Here is a 14,450-nt window from a genome sequence, read left to right as displayed (position 1 = left end):
TGATTTCTTTTCATGTGATGAAAAGCCTTCTGTTTCGACTGCCAAACCTTTCAGCGGAGCATTTGCAACCGTTTGGCATCATTTTTTAGTCTTTTGCCGAAAGTCAGAGTTTTGATGAAATTGTGAACCCGGGGCTTAGGGATTTCTTCAAAAAAATCTTTTTCTGCCGGTTAAGTTGTTGAGGGCTGCTTTCTTTTCCTTTGATACAAAGCCTTCTCTTTCGACCGCCAAACCTTTCAGGGGAGAATTTGCAAGCGTTTGGCACCATTTTTGAGTCAATTGCCGAAAGTCAGAGTTTTGATGAAATTGTGAACCCGGGGCTTAGGGATTTTTTCAAAAAAATCTTTTTCTGCCGGTTAAGTTTTCGAGGGCTGCTTTCTTTTCCTGTGATAAAAAGCCTTCTCTTTCGACCCCCAAACCTTTCAGGGGAGCATTTGCAACCGTTTGGCATCATTTTTGAGTCAATTGCCGAAAGTCAGAGTTTTGATGAAATTGTGACCCCGGGGCTTAGGGATTTTTTCAAAAAAATCTTTTTCTGCCGGTTAAGTTGTCGAGGGCTGCTTTCTTTTCATGTGATGAAAAGCCTTCTCTTTCAGCCGCCAAACCTTTCAGGGGAGCATTTGCAACCGTTTGGAACCATTTTTGAGTGAATTGCCGAAAGTCAGATTTTTGATGAAATTGTGACCCCGGGGCTTAGGGATTTTTTCAAAAAAATCTTTTTCTGCCGGTTAGGTTTTCGAGGGCTGATTTCTTTTCATGTGATGAAAAGCCTTCTGTTTCGACTGCCAAACCTTTCAGCGGAGCTTTTGCAACCGTTTGGCATCATTTTTGAGTCATTTGCCGAAAGTCAGAGTTTTGATAAAATTGTGACCCCGGGGCTTAGGGATTTTTTCAAAAAAATATTTTTCTGCCGGTTAAGTTGTTGAGGGCTGCTTTCTTTTCCTTTGATACAAAGCCTTCTCTTTCGACCGCCAAACCTTTCAGGTGAGCATTTGCAACCGTTTGGCATCATTTTTTAGTCAATTGTCGAAAGTCAGAGTTTTGATGAAATTGTGACCCCGGGGCTTAGGGATTTTTTCAAAAAAATCTTTTTCTGCCGGTTAAGTTTTCGAGGGCTGATTTCTTTTCCTGTGATGAAAAGCCTTCTGTTTCGACCGCCAAACCTTTCAGGGGAGAATTTGCAACCGTTTGGCACCATTTTTGAGTAAATTGCCGAAAGTCAGAGTTTTGATGAAATTGTGACCCCGGGGCTTAGGGATTTTTTCAAAAAAATCTTTATCTGCCGGTTAGGTTTTCGAGGGCTGATTTCTTTTCCTGTGATGAAAAGCCTTCTGTTTCGACTGCCAAAGGTTTCAGAGGAGCATTTGCAATCGTTTGGCATCATTTTTGAGTCATTTGCCGAAAGTCAGAGTTTTGATGAAATTGTGACCCCGGGGCTTAGGGATTTTTTCAAAAAAATATTTTTCTGCCGGTTAAGTTGTTGAGGGCTCCTTTCTGTTCCTGTGATAAAAAGCCTTCTGTTTCGACCCCCGAACCTTTCAGGGGAGCATTTGCAACCGTTTGGCATCATTTTTGAGTCAATTGCCGAAAGTCAGAGTTTAGATGAAATTGTGACCCCGGGGCTTAGGGATTTCTTCAAAAAAATCTTTTTCTGCCGGTTAAGTTGTTGAGGGCTGCTTTCTTTTCCTTTGATACAAAGCCTTCTCTTTCGACTGCCAAACCTTTCAGGGGAGCATTTGCAACTGTTTGGAACCATTTTTGAGTGAATTGCCGAAAGTCAGATTTTTGCTGAAATTGTGACCCCGGGGCTTAGGGATTTTTTCAAAAAAATCTTTTTCTGCCGGTTAAGTTTTCGAGGGCTGATTTCTTTTCCTGTGATGAAAAGCCTTCTGTTTCGAATGCCAAACCTTTCAGGGGAGCATTTGCAACCGTTTGGCATCATTTTTGAGTCAATTGCCGAAAGTCAGAGTTTTGCTGAAATTGTGACCCCGGGGCTTAGGGATTTTTTCAAAAAAATCTTTTTCTACCGGTTAAGTTGTTGAGGGCTGCTTTCTTTTCCTGTGATAAAAAGCCGTCTGTTTTGACCCCCAAACCTTTCAGGGGAGCATTTGCAACCGTTTGGCATCATTTTTTATTCAATTGCCGAAAGTCAGAGTTTTGATGAAATTGTGACCCCGGGGCTTAGGGATTTTTTCAAAAAAATCTTTTTCTGCCGGTTAAGTTGTGGAGGGCTGATTTCTTTTCCTGTGATGAAAAGCCTTCTGTTTCGACCGCCAAACCTTTCAGGGGAGCATTTGCAACCGTTTGGAACCATTTTTGAGTGAATTGCCGAAAGTCAGATTTTTGCTGAAATTGTGACCCCGGGGCTTAGGGATTTTTTCAAAAAAATCTTTTTCTGCCGGTTAGGTTTTCGAGGGCTGATTTCTTTTCCTGTGATGAAAAGCCTTCTGTTTCGACCGCCAAACCTTTCAGGGGAGCATTTGCAACCGTTTGGAACCATTTTTGAGTGAATTGCCGAAAGTCAGATTTTTGATGAAATTGTGACCCCGGGGCTTAGGGATTTTTTCAAAAAAATCTTTATCTGCCGGTTAAGTTGTCGAGGGCTGATTTCTTTTCCTTTGATACAAAGCCTTCTGTTTCGACCGCCAAACCTTTCAGGGGAGAATTTGCAACCGTTTGGCACCATTTTTGAGTAAATTGCCGAAAGTCAGAGTTTTGATGAAATTGTGACCCCGGGGCTTAGGGATTTTTTCAAAAAAATATTTTTCTGCCGGTTAAGTTGTTGAGGGCTCCTTTCTTTTCCTGTGATAAAAAGCCTTCTGTTTCGACCCCCGAACCTTTCAGGGGAGCATTTGCAACCGTTTGGCATCATTTTTTAGTCAATTGCCGAAAGTCAGAGTTTAGATGAAATTGTGACCCCGGGGCTTAGGGATTTCTTCAAAAAAATCTTTTTCTGCCGGTTAAGTTTTCGAGGGCTGATTTCTTTTCCTGTGATGAAAAGCCTTCTGTTTCGACTGCCAAACCTTTCAGGGGAGCATTTGCAACCGTTTGGCATCATTTTTGAGTCAATTGCCGAAAGTCAGAGTTTAGATGAAATTGTGAACCCGGGGCTTAAGGATTTTTTCAGAAAAATCTTTTTCTGCCGGTTAAGTTGTTGAGGGCTGCTTTCTTTTCCTGTGATAAAAAGCCTTCTGTTTTGACCCCCAAACCTTTCAGGGGAGCATTTGCAACCGTTTGGCATCATTTTTGAGTCAATTGCCGAAAGTCAGAGTTTTGATGAAATTGTGACCCCGGGGCTTAGGGATTTTTTCAAAAAAATATTTTTCTGCCGGTTAAGTTGTGGAGGGCTGCTTTCTTTTCCTTTGATACGAAGCCTTCTCTTTCGACCGCCAAACCTTTCAGGGGAGCATTTGCAACCGTTTGGCATCATTTTTGAGTCAATTGTCGAAAATCAGAGTTTTGATGAAATTCTGACCCCGGGGCTTAGGGATTTTTTCAAAAAAATCTTTTTCTGCCGGTTAAGTTGTCGAGGGCTGATTTCTTTTCCTTTGATACAAAGCCTTCTGTTTCGACCGCCAAACCTTTCAGAAGAGAATTTGCAACCGTTTGGCACCATTTTTGAGTAAATTGCCGAAAGTCAGAGTTTTGATGAAATTGTGACCCCGGGGCTTAGGGATTTTTTCAAAAAAATCATTATCTGCCGGTTAGCTTTTCGAGGGCTGATTTCTTTTCCTGTGATGAAAAGCCTTCTGTTTCGACTGCCAAACGTTTCAGCGGAGCATTTGCAATCGTTTGGCATCATTTTTGAGTCATTTGCCGAAAGTCAGAGTTTTGATGAAATTGTGACCCCGGGGCTTAAGGATTTTTTCAAAAAAATATTTTTCTGCCGGTTAAGTTGTTGAGGGCTACTTTCTGTTCCTGTGATAAAAAGCCTTCTGTTTCGACCCCCGAACCTTTCAGGGGAGCATTTGCAACCGTTTGGCATCATTTTTGAGTCAATTGCCGAAAGTCAGAGTTTTGATGAAATTGTGAACCCGGGGCTTAGGGATTTCTTCAAAAAAATCTTTTTCTGCCGGTTAAGTTGTTGAGGGCTGCTTTCTTTTCCTTTGATACAAAGCCTTCTCTTTCGACTGCCAAACCTTTCAGGGGAGCATTTGCAACTGTTTGGAACCATTTTTGAGTGAATTGCCGAAAGTCAGATTTTTGCTGAAATTGTGACCCCGGGGCTTAGGGATTTTTTCAAAAAAATCTTTTTCTGCCGGTTAAGTTTTCGAGGGCTGATTTCTTTTCCTGTGATGAAAAGCCTTCTGTTTCGAATGCCAAACCTTTCAGGGGAGCATTTGCAACCGTTTGGCATCATTTTTGAGTCAATTGCCGAAAGTCAGAGTTTTGCTGAAATTGTGACCCCGGGGCTTAGGGATTTTTTCAAAAAAATCTTTTTCTACCGGTTAAGTTGTTGAGGGCTGCTTTCTTTTCCTGTGATAAAAAGCCGTCTGTTTTGACCCCCAAACCTTTCAGGGGAGCATTTGCAACCGTTTGGCATCATTTTTTATTCAATTGCCGAAAGTCAGAGTTTTGATGAAATTGTGACCCCGGGGCTTAGGGATTTTTTCAAAAAAATCTTTTTCTGCCGGTTAAGTTGTGGAGGGCTGATTTCTTTTCCTGTGATGAAAAGCCTTCTGTTTCGACCGCCAAACCTTTCAGGGGAGCATTTGCAACCGTTTGGAACCATTTTTGAGTGAATTGCCGAAAGTCAGATTTTTGCTGAAATTGTGACCCCGGGGCTTAGGGATTTTTTCAAAAAAATCTTTTTCTGCCGGTTAGGTTTTCGAGGGCTGATTTCTTTTCCTGTGATGAAAAGCCTTCTGTTTCGACCGCCAAACCTTTCAGGGGAGCATTTGCAACCGTTTGGAACCATTTTTGAGTGAATTGCCGAAAGTCAGATTTTTGATGAAATTGTGACCCCGGGGCTTAGGGATTTTTTCAAAAAAATCTTTATCTGCCGGTTAAGTTGTCGAGGGCTGATTTCTTTTCCTTTGATACAAAGCCTTCTGTTTCGACCGCCAAACCTTTCAGGGGAGAATTTGCAACCGTTTGGCACCATTTTTGAGTAAATTGCCGAAAGTCAGAGTTTTGATGAAATTGTGACCCCGGGGCTTAGGGATTTCTTCAAAAAAATCTTTTTCTGCCGGTTAAGTTGTTGAGGGCTGCATTCTTTTCCTTTGATACAAAGCCTTCTCTTTCGACTGCCAAACCTTTCAGGGGAGCATTTGCAACTGTTTGGAACCATTTTTGAGTGAATTGCCGAAAGTCAGATTTTTGCTGAAATTGTGACCCCGGGGCTTAGGGATTTTTTCAAAAAAATCTTTTTCTGCCGGTTAAGTTTTCGAGGGCTGATTTCTTTTCCTGTGATGAAAAGCCTTCTGTTTCGAATGCCAAACCTTTCAGGGGAGCATTTGCAACCGTTTGGCATCATTTTTGAGTCAATTGCCGAAAGTCAGAGTTTTGCTGAAATTGTGACCCCGGGGCTTAGGGATTTTTTCAAAAAAATCTTTTTCTACCGGTTAAGTTGTTGAGGGCTGCTTTCTTTTCCTGTGATAAAAAGCCGTCTGTTTTGACCCCCAAACCTTTCAGGGGAGCATTTGCAACCGTTTGGCATCATTTTTTATTCAATTGCCGAAAGTCAGATTTTTGATGAAATTGTGACCCCGGGGCTTAGGGATTTTTTCAAAAAAATCTTTTTCTGCCGGTTAAGTTGTGGAGGGCTGATTTCTTTTCCTGTGATGAAAAGCCTTCTGTTTCGACCGCCAAACCTTTCAGGGGAGCATTTGCAACCGTTTGGAACCATTTTTGAGTGAATTGCCGAAAGTCAGATTTTTGCTGAAATTGTGACCCCGGGGCTTAGGGATTTTTTCAAAAAAATCTTTTTCTGCCGGTTAGGTTTTCGAGGGCTGATTTCTTTTCCTGTGATGAAAAGCCTTCTGTTTCGACTGCCAAACCTTTCAGGGGAGCATTTGCAACCGTTTGGCATCATTTTTGAGTCAATTGCCGAAAGTCAGAGTTTAGATGAAATTGTGACCCCGGGGCTTAGGGATTTTTTCAAAAAAATCTTTTTCTGCCGGTTAAGTTGTTGAGGGCTCCTTTCTTTTCCTGTGATAAAAAGCCTTCTGTTTCGACCCCCGAACCTTTCAGGGGAGCATTTGCAACCGTTTGGAACCATTTTTTAGTCAATTGCCGAAAGTCAGAGTTTAGATGAAATTGTGACCCCGGGGCTTAGGGATTTCTTCAAAAAAATCTTTTTCTGCCGGTTAAGTTTTCGAGGGCTGATTTCTTTTCCTGTGATGAAAAGCCTTCTGTTTCGACTGCCAAACCTTTCAGGGGAGCATTTGCAACCGTTTGGCATCATTTTTGAGTCAATTGCCGAAAGTCAGAGTTTTGATGAAATTGTGACCCCGGGGCTTAAGGATTTTTTCAAAAAAATATTTTTCTGCCGGTTAAGTTGTGGAGGGCTGCTTTCTTTTCCTTTGATACAAAGCCTTCTCTTTCGACCGCCAAACCTTTCAGGGGAGCATTTGCAACCGTTTGGCATCATTTTTGAGTCAATTGTCGAAAATCAGAGTTTTGATGAAATTCTGACCCCGGGGCTTAGGGATTTTTTCAAAAAAATCTTTTTCTGCCGGTTAAGTTGTCGAGGGCTGATTTCTTTTCCTTTGATACAAAGCCTTCTGTTTCGACCTCCAAACCTTTCAGGGGAGAATTTGCAACCGTTTGGCACCATTTTTGAGTAAATTGCCGAAAGTCAGAGTTTTGATGAAATTGTGACCCCGGGGCTTAGGGATTTTTTCAAAAAAATCTTTATCTGCCGGTTAGCTTTTCGAGGGCTGATTTCTTTTCCTGTGATGAAAAGCCTTCTGTTTCGACTGCCAAACGTTTCAGCGGAGCATTTGCAATCGTTTGGCATCATTTTTGAGTCATTTGCCGAAAGTCAGAGTTTTGATGAAATTCTGACCCCGGGGCTTAGGGATTTTTTCAAAAAAATCTTTTTCTGCCGGTTAAGTTGTTGAGGGCTGCTTTCTTTTCCTTTGATTCAAAGCCTTCTCTTTCGACCGCCAAACCTTTCAGCGGAGCATTTGCAACCGTTTGGCATCATTTTTGAGTCATTTGCCGAAAGTCAGAGTTTTGATGAAATTGTGACCCCGGGGCTTAGGGATTTTTTCAAAAAAATCTTTTTCTGCCGGTTAAGTTGTTGAGGGCTGATTTCTTTTCCTGTGATAAAAAGCCGTCTGTTTTGACCCCCAAACCTTTCAGGGGAGCATTTGCAACCGTTTGGCATCATTTTTGAGTCAATTGTCGAACGTCAGAGTTTTGATGAAATTCTGACCCCGGGGCTTAGGGATTTTTTCAAAAAAATCTTTTTCTGCCGGTTAAGTTGTCGAGGGCTTATTTCTTTTCCTGTGATGAAAAGCCTTCTGTTTCGACCGCCAAACCTTTCAGGGGAGCATTTGCAACTGTTTGGAACCATTTTTGAGTGAATTGCCGAAAGTCAGATTTTTGCTGAAATTGTGACCCCGGGGCTTAGGGATTTTTTCAAAAAAATCTTTTTCTGCCGGTTAAGTTTTCGAGGGCTGATTTCTTTTCCTGTGATGAAAAGCCTTCTGTTTCGAATGCCAAACCTTTCAGGGGAGCATTTGCAACCGTTTGGCATCATTTTTGAGTCAATTGCCGAAAGTCAGAGTTTTGCTGAAATTGTGACCCCGGGGCTTAGGGATTTTTTCAAAAAAATCTTTTTCTACCGGTTAAGTTGTTGAGGGCTGCTTTCTTTTCCTGTGATAAAAAGCCGTCTGTTTTGACCCCCAAACCTTTCAGGGGAGCATTTGCAACCGTTTGGCATCATTTTTTATTCAATTGCCGAAAGTCAGAGTTTTGATGAAATTGTGACCCCGGGGCTTAGGGATTTTTTCAAAAAAATCTTTTTCTGCCGGTTAAGTTGTGGAGGGCTGATTTCTTTTCCTGTGATGAAAAGCCTTCTGTTTCGACCGCCAAACCTTTCAGGGGAGCATTTGCAACCGTTTGGAACCATTTTTGAGTGAATTGCCGAAAGTCAGATTTTTGCTGAAATTGTGACCCCGGGGCTTAGGGATTTTTTCAAAAAAATCTTTTTCTGCCGGTTAGGTTTTCGAGGGCTGATTTCTTTTCCTGTGATGAAAAGCCTTCTGTTTCGACCGCCAAACCTTTCAGGGGAGCATTTGCAACCGTTTGGAACCATTTTTGAGTGAATTGTCGAAAGTCAGATTTTTGATGAAATTGTGACCCCGGGGCTTAGGGATTTTTTCAAAAAAATCTTTATCTGCCGGTTAAGTTGTCGAGGGCTGATTTCTTTTCCTTTGATACAAAGCCTTCTGTTTCGACCGCCAAACCTTTCAGGGGAGAATTTGCAACTGTTTGGCACCATTTTTGAGTAAATTGCCGAAAGTCAGAGTTTTGATGAAATTGTGACCCCGGGGCTTAGGGATTTTTTCAAAAAAATATTTTTCTGCCGGTTAAGTTGTTGAGGGCTCCTTTCTTTTCCTGTGATAAAAAGCCTTCTGTTTCGACCCCCGAACCTTTCAGGGGAGCATTTGCAACCGTTTGGCATCATTTTTTAGTCAATTGCCGAAAGTCAGAGTTTAGATGAAATTGTGAACCCGGGGCTTAGGGATTTCTTCAAAAAAATCTTTTTCTGCCGGTTAAGTTTTCGAGGGCTGATTTCTTTTCCTGTGATGAAAAGCCTTCTGTTTCGACTGCCAAACCTTTCAGGGGAGCATTTGCAACCGTTTGGCATCATTTTTGAGTCAATTGCCGAAAGTCAGAGTTTAGATGAAATTGTGAACCCGGGGCTTAAGGATTTTTTCAGAAAAATCTTTTTCTGCCGGTTAAGTTGTTGAGGGCTGCTTTCTTTTCCTGTGATAAAAAGCCTTCTGTTTTGACCGCCAAACCTTTCAGGGGAGCATTTGCAACCGTTTGGCATCATTTTTGAGTCAATTGTCGAAAATCAGAGTTTTGATGAAATTCTGACCCCGGGGCTTAGGGATTTTTTCAAAAAAATCTTTATCTGCCGGTTAGCTTTTCGAGGGATGATTTCTTTTCCTGTGATGAAAAGCCTTCTGTTTCGACTGCCAAACGTTTCAGCGGAGCATTTGCAATCGTTTGGCATCATTTTTGAGTCATTTGCCGAAAGTCAGAGTTTTGATGAAATTGTGACCCCGGGGCTTAGGGATTTTTTCAAAAAAATCTTTTTCTGCTGGTTAAGTTGTTGAGGGCTGCTTTCTTTTCCTTTGATACAAAGCCTTCTCTTTCGACCGCCAAACCTTTCAGCGGAGCATTTGCAACCGTTTGGCATCATTTTTGAGTCAATTGTCGAAAGTCAGAGTTTTGATGAAATTGTGACCCCGGGGCTTAGGGATTTTTTCAAAAAAATCTTTATCTGCCGGTTAGGTTTTCGAGGGATGATTTCTTTTCCTGTGATGAAAAGCCTTCTGTTTCGACTGCCAAACGTTTCAGCGGAGCATTTGCAATCGTTTGGCATCATTTTTGAGTCATTTGCCGAAAGTCAGAGTTTTGATGAAATTGTGACCCCGGGGCTTAGGGATTTTTTCAAAAAAATCTTTTTCTGCTGGTTAAGTTGTTGAGGGCTGCTTTCTTTTCCTTTGATACAAAGCCTTCTCTTTCGACCGCCAAACCTTTCAGCGGAGCATTTGCAACCGTTTGGCATCATTTTTGAGTCAATTGTCGAAAGTCAGAGTTTTGATGAAATTGTGACCCCGGGGCTTAGGGATTTTTTCAAAAAAATCTTTTTCTGCCGGTTAAGTTGTTGAGGGCTGCTTTCTTTTCCTGTGATAAAAAGCCGTCTGTTTTGACCCCCAAACCTTTCAGGGGAGCATTTGCAACCGTTTGGCATCATTTTTGAGTCAATTGCCGAAAGTCAGAGTTTTGATGAAATTGTGACCCCGGGGCTTAGGGATTTTTTCAAAAAAATCTTTTTCTGCCGGTTAAGTTGTTGAGGGCTGCTTTCTTTTCCTGTGATAAAAAGCCGTCTGTTTTGACCCCCAAACCTTTCAGGGGAGCATTTGCAACCGTTTGGCATCATTTTTGAGTCAATTGCCGAAAGTCAGAGTTTTGATGAAATTGTGACCCCGGGGCTTAGGGATTTTTTCAAAAAAATCTTTTTCTGCCGGTTAGGTTTTCGAGGGCTGATTTCTTTTCCTGTAATGAAAAGCCTTCTGTTTCGACCGCCAAACCTTTCAGGGGAGCATTTGCAACCGTTTGGAACCATTTTTGAGTGAATTGTCGAAAGTCAGATTTTTGATGAAATTGTGACCCGGGGCTTAGGGAATTTTTCAAAAAAATCTTTTTCTGCCGGTTAAGTTTTCGAGGGCTGATTTCTTTTCCTGTGATGAAAAGCCTTCTGTTTCGAATGCGAAACCTTTCAGGGGAGCATTTGCAACCGTTTGGCATCATTTTTGAGTCAATTGCCGAAAGTCAGAGTTTAGATGAAATTGTGACCCCGGGGCTTAGGGATTTTTTCAAAAAAATATTTTTCTGCCGGTTAAGTTGTTGAGGGCTGCTTTCTTTTCCTGTGATAAAAAGCCGTCTGTTTTGACCCCCAAACCTTTCAGGGGAGCATTTGCAACCGTTTGGCATCATTTTTGAGTCAATTGCCGAAAGTCAGAGTTTTGATGAAATTGTGACCCCGGGGCTTAGGGATTTTTTCAAAAAAATCTTTTTCTGCCGGTTAAGTTGTGGAGGGCTGATTTCTTTTCCTGTGATGAAAAGCCTTCTGTTTCGACCGCCAAACCTTTCAGGGGAGCATTTGCAACCGCTTGGCATCATTTTTGAGTCAATTGCCGAAAGTCAGATATTTGCTGAAATTGTGACCCCGGGGTTTAGGGATTTTTTCAAAAAAATATTTTTCTGCAGGTTAGGATTTCGATGGCTGATTTCTTTTCCTGTGACGAAAAGCCTTCTGTTTCGACCGACAAACCTTTCAGGGGAGCATTTGCAACCGTTTGGAACCATTTTTGAGTGAATTGCCGAAAGTCAGATTTTTGATGAAATTGTGACCCCGGGGCTTAGGGATTTTTTCCAAAAAATCTTTTTCTGCCGGTTAGGTTTTCGAGGGCTGATTTCTTTTCATGTGATGAAAAGCCTTCTGTTTCGACTGCCAAACCTTTCAGGGGAGCATTTGCAACCGTTTGGCATCATTTTTGAGTCATTTGCCGAAAGTCAGATTTTTGCTGAAATTGTGACCCCGGGGCTTAGGGATTTTTTCAAAAAAATATTTTTCTGCCGGTTAAGTTGTTGAGGGCTGCTTTCTTTTCCTTTGATACAAAGCCTTCTCTTTCGACCGCCAAACCTTTCAGCGGAGCATTTGCAACCGTTTGGCATCATTTTTGAGTGAATTGTCGAAAGTCAGAGTTTTGATGAAATTCTGACCCCGGGGCTTAGGGATTTTTTCAAAAAAATCTTTATCTGCCGGTTAGGTTTTCGAGGGCTGATTTCTTTTCCTGTGATGAAAAGCCTTCTGTTTCGACTGCCAAACCTTTCAGCGGAGCATTTGCAACCGTTTGGCATCATTTTTGAGTCTTTTGCCGAAAGTCAGAGTTTTGATGAAATTGTGAACCCGGGGCTTAGGGATTTCTTCAAAAAAATCTTTTTCTGCCGGTTAAGTTGTTGAGGGCTGCTTTCTTTTTCTTTGATACAAAGCCTTCTCTTTCGACTGCCATACTTTCAGGGGAGCATTTGCAACCGTTTGGCATCATTTTTGAGTCAATTGCCGAAAGTCAGAGTTTTGATGAAATTGTGACCCCGGGGCTTAGGGATTTTTTCAAAAAAATATTTTTCTGCCGGTTAAGTTTTCGAGGGCTGCTTTCTTTTCCTGTGATGAAAAGCCTTCTGTTTCGACTGCCAAACCTTTCAGGGGAGCATTTGCAACCGTTTGGCATCATTTTTGAGTCAATTGCCGAAAGTCAGAGTTTAGATGAAATTGTGACCCCGGGGCTTAGGGATTTCTTCAAAAAAATCTTTTTCTGCCGGTTAAGTTGTTGAGGGCTGCTTTCTTTTCCTTTGATACAAAGCCTTCTCTTTCGACCGCCAAACCTTTCAGGGGAGCATTTGCAACCGTTTGGCATCATTTTTAAGTCAATTGCCGAAAGTCAGAGTTTTGATGAAATTGTGACCCCGGGGCTTAGGGATTTTTTCAAAAAAATCTTTTTCTGCCGGTTAAGTTTTCGAGGGCTGATTTCTTTTCCTGTGATGAAAAGCCTTCTGTTTTGACTGCCAAACGTTTCAGCGGAGCATTTGCAATAGTTTGGCATCATTTTTGAGTCATTTGCCGAAAGTCAGAGTTTAGATGAAATTGTGACCCCGGGGCTTAGGGATTTCTTCAAAAAAATCTTTTTCTGCCGGTTAAGTTGTTGAAGGCTGCTTTATTTTCCTGTGATAAAAAGCCTTCTGTTTTGACCCCCAAACCTTTCAGGGGAGCATTTGCAACCGTTTGGCATCATTTTTGAGTCAATTGCCGAAAGTCAGAGTTTTGATGAAATTGTGACCCCGGGGCTTAGGGATTTTTTCCAAAAAATCTTTTTCTGCCGGTTAAGTTTTCGAGGGCTGATTTCTTTTCCTGTGATGAAAAGCCTTCTGTTTTGACTGCCAAACGTTTCAGCTGAGCATTTGCAATAGTTTGGCATCATTTTTGAGTCATTTGCCGAAAGTCAGAGTTTAGATGAAATTGTGACCCCGGGGCTTAGGGATTTCTTCAAAAAAATCTTTTTCTGCCGGTTAAGTTGTTGAAGGCTGCTTTCTTTTCCTGTGATAAAAAGCCTTCTGTTTTGACCCCCAAACCTTTCAGGGGAGCATTTGCAACCGTTTGGCATCATTTTTGAGTCAATTGCCGAAAGTCAGAGTTTTGATGAAATTGTGACCCCGGGGCTTAGGGATTTTTTCCAAAAAATCTTTTTCTGCCGGTTAGGTTTTCGAGGGCTGATTTCTTTTCCTGTGATGAAAAGCCTTCTGTTTCGACCGCCAAACCTTTCAGGGGAGAATTTGCAACCGTTTGGCACCATTTTTGAGTCATTTGCCGAAAGTCAGAGTTTTGATGAAATTGTGACCCTGGGGCTTAGGGATTTTTTCAAAAAAATATTTTTCTGCTGGTTAAGTTGTGGAGGGCTGATTTCTTTTCCTGTGATGAAAAGCCTTCTGTTTCGACCACCGAACCTTTCAGGGGAGTATTTGCAACCGTTTGGCATCATTTTTGAGTCAATTGCCGAAAGTCAGAGTTTTGATGAAATTGTGACCCCGGGGCTTAGGGATTTTTTCAAAAAAATCTTTTTCTGCCGGTTAAGTTGTCGAAGGCTGATTTCTCTTCCTGTGATGAAAAGCCTTCTGTTTCGACTGCCAAACCTTTCAGGGGAGCATTTGTAACCCTTTGGCACCATTTTTGAGTGAATTGCCGAAAGTCAGATGTTTGCTGAAATTCTGACCCCGGCGCTTAGGGATTTTTTCAAAAAAATCATTTTCTGCCGGTTAGGTTTTCGAGGGCTGATTTCTTTTCATGTGATGAAAAGCCTTCTGTTTCGACTGCCAAACCTTTCAGCGGAGCATTTGCAACCGTTTGGCATCATTTTTTAGTCTTTTGCCGAAAGTCAGAGTTTTGATGAAATTGTGAACCCGGGGCTTAGGGATTTCTTCAAAAAAATCTTTTTCTGCCGGTTAAGTTGTTGAGGGCTGCTTTCTTTTCCTTTGATACAAAGCCTTCTCTTTCGACTGCCAAACTTTCAGGGGAGCATTTGCAACCGTTTGGCATCATTTTTGAGTCAATTGCCGAAAGTCAGAGTTTTGATGAAATTGTGACCCCGGGGCTTAGGGATTTCTTCAAAAAAATCTTTTTCTGCCGGTTAAGTTGTTGAGGGCTGCTTTCTTTTCCTTTGATACAAAGCCTTCTCTTTCGACCACCAAACCTTTCAGGGGAGCATTTGCAACCGTTTTGAACCATTTTTGAGTGAATTGCCGAAAGTCAGATTTTTGCTGAAATTGTGACCCCGGGGCTTAGGGATTTTTTCCAAAAAATCTTTTTCTGCCGGTTAAGTTGTCGATGGCTGATTTCTTTTCCTGTGATGAAAAGCCTTCTGTTTCGACTGCCAAACCTTTCAGTGGAGCATTTGTAACCCTTTGGCACCATTTTTGAGTGAATTGCCGAAAGTCAGATGTTTGCTGAAATTCTGACCCCGGGGCTTAGGGATTTTTTCAAAAAAATCATTTTCTGCCGGTTAGGTTTTCGAGGGCTGATTTCTTTTCATGTGATGAAAAGCCTTCTGTTTCGACTGCCAAACCTTTCAGCGGAGCATTTGCAACCGTTTGGCATCATTTTTTAGTCTTTTGCCGAAAGTCAGAGTTTTGATGAAATTGTGAACCCG

General features: G+C 41.8%; 1 protein-coding gene across 3 annotated transcripts in view; it reads left to right on the top strand.

Annotated features, from left to right (window-relative positions):
• Positions 1-14,450, top strand: part of LOC309347913 (dynein axonemal heavy chain 3-like) — a 441,221-nt gene that overhangs the window by 58,334 nt on the left and 368,437 nt on the right. The gene's annotated exons all lie outside the window — the stretch shown is intronic.

This window comes from Podarcis erhardii, assembly GCF_964252035.2.
Source record: "Podarcis erhardii genome assembly, chromosome: 8".
NCBI lineage: Eukaryota > Metazoa > Chordata > Lepidosauria > Squamata > Lacertidae > Podarcis > Podarcis erhardii.
Note: the sequence above shows the minus strand (reverse complement) of the source record. Positions and strands in the feature narration are given on the sequence as shown.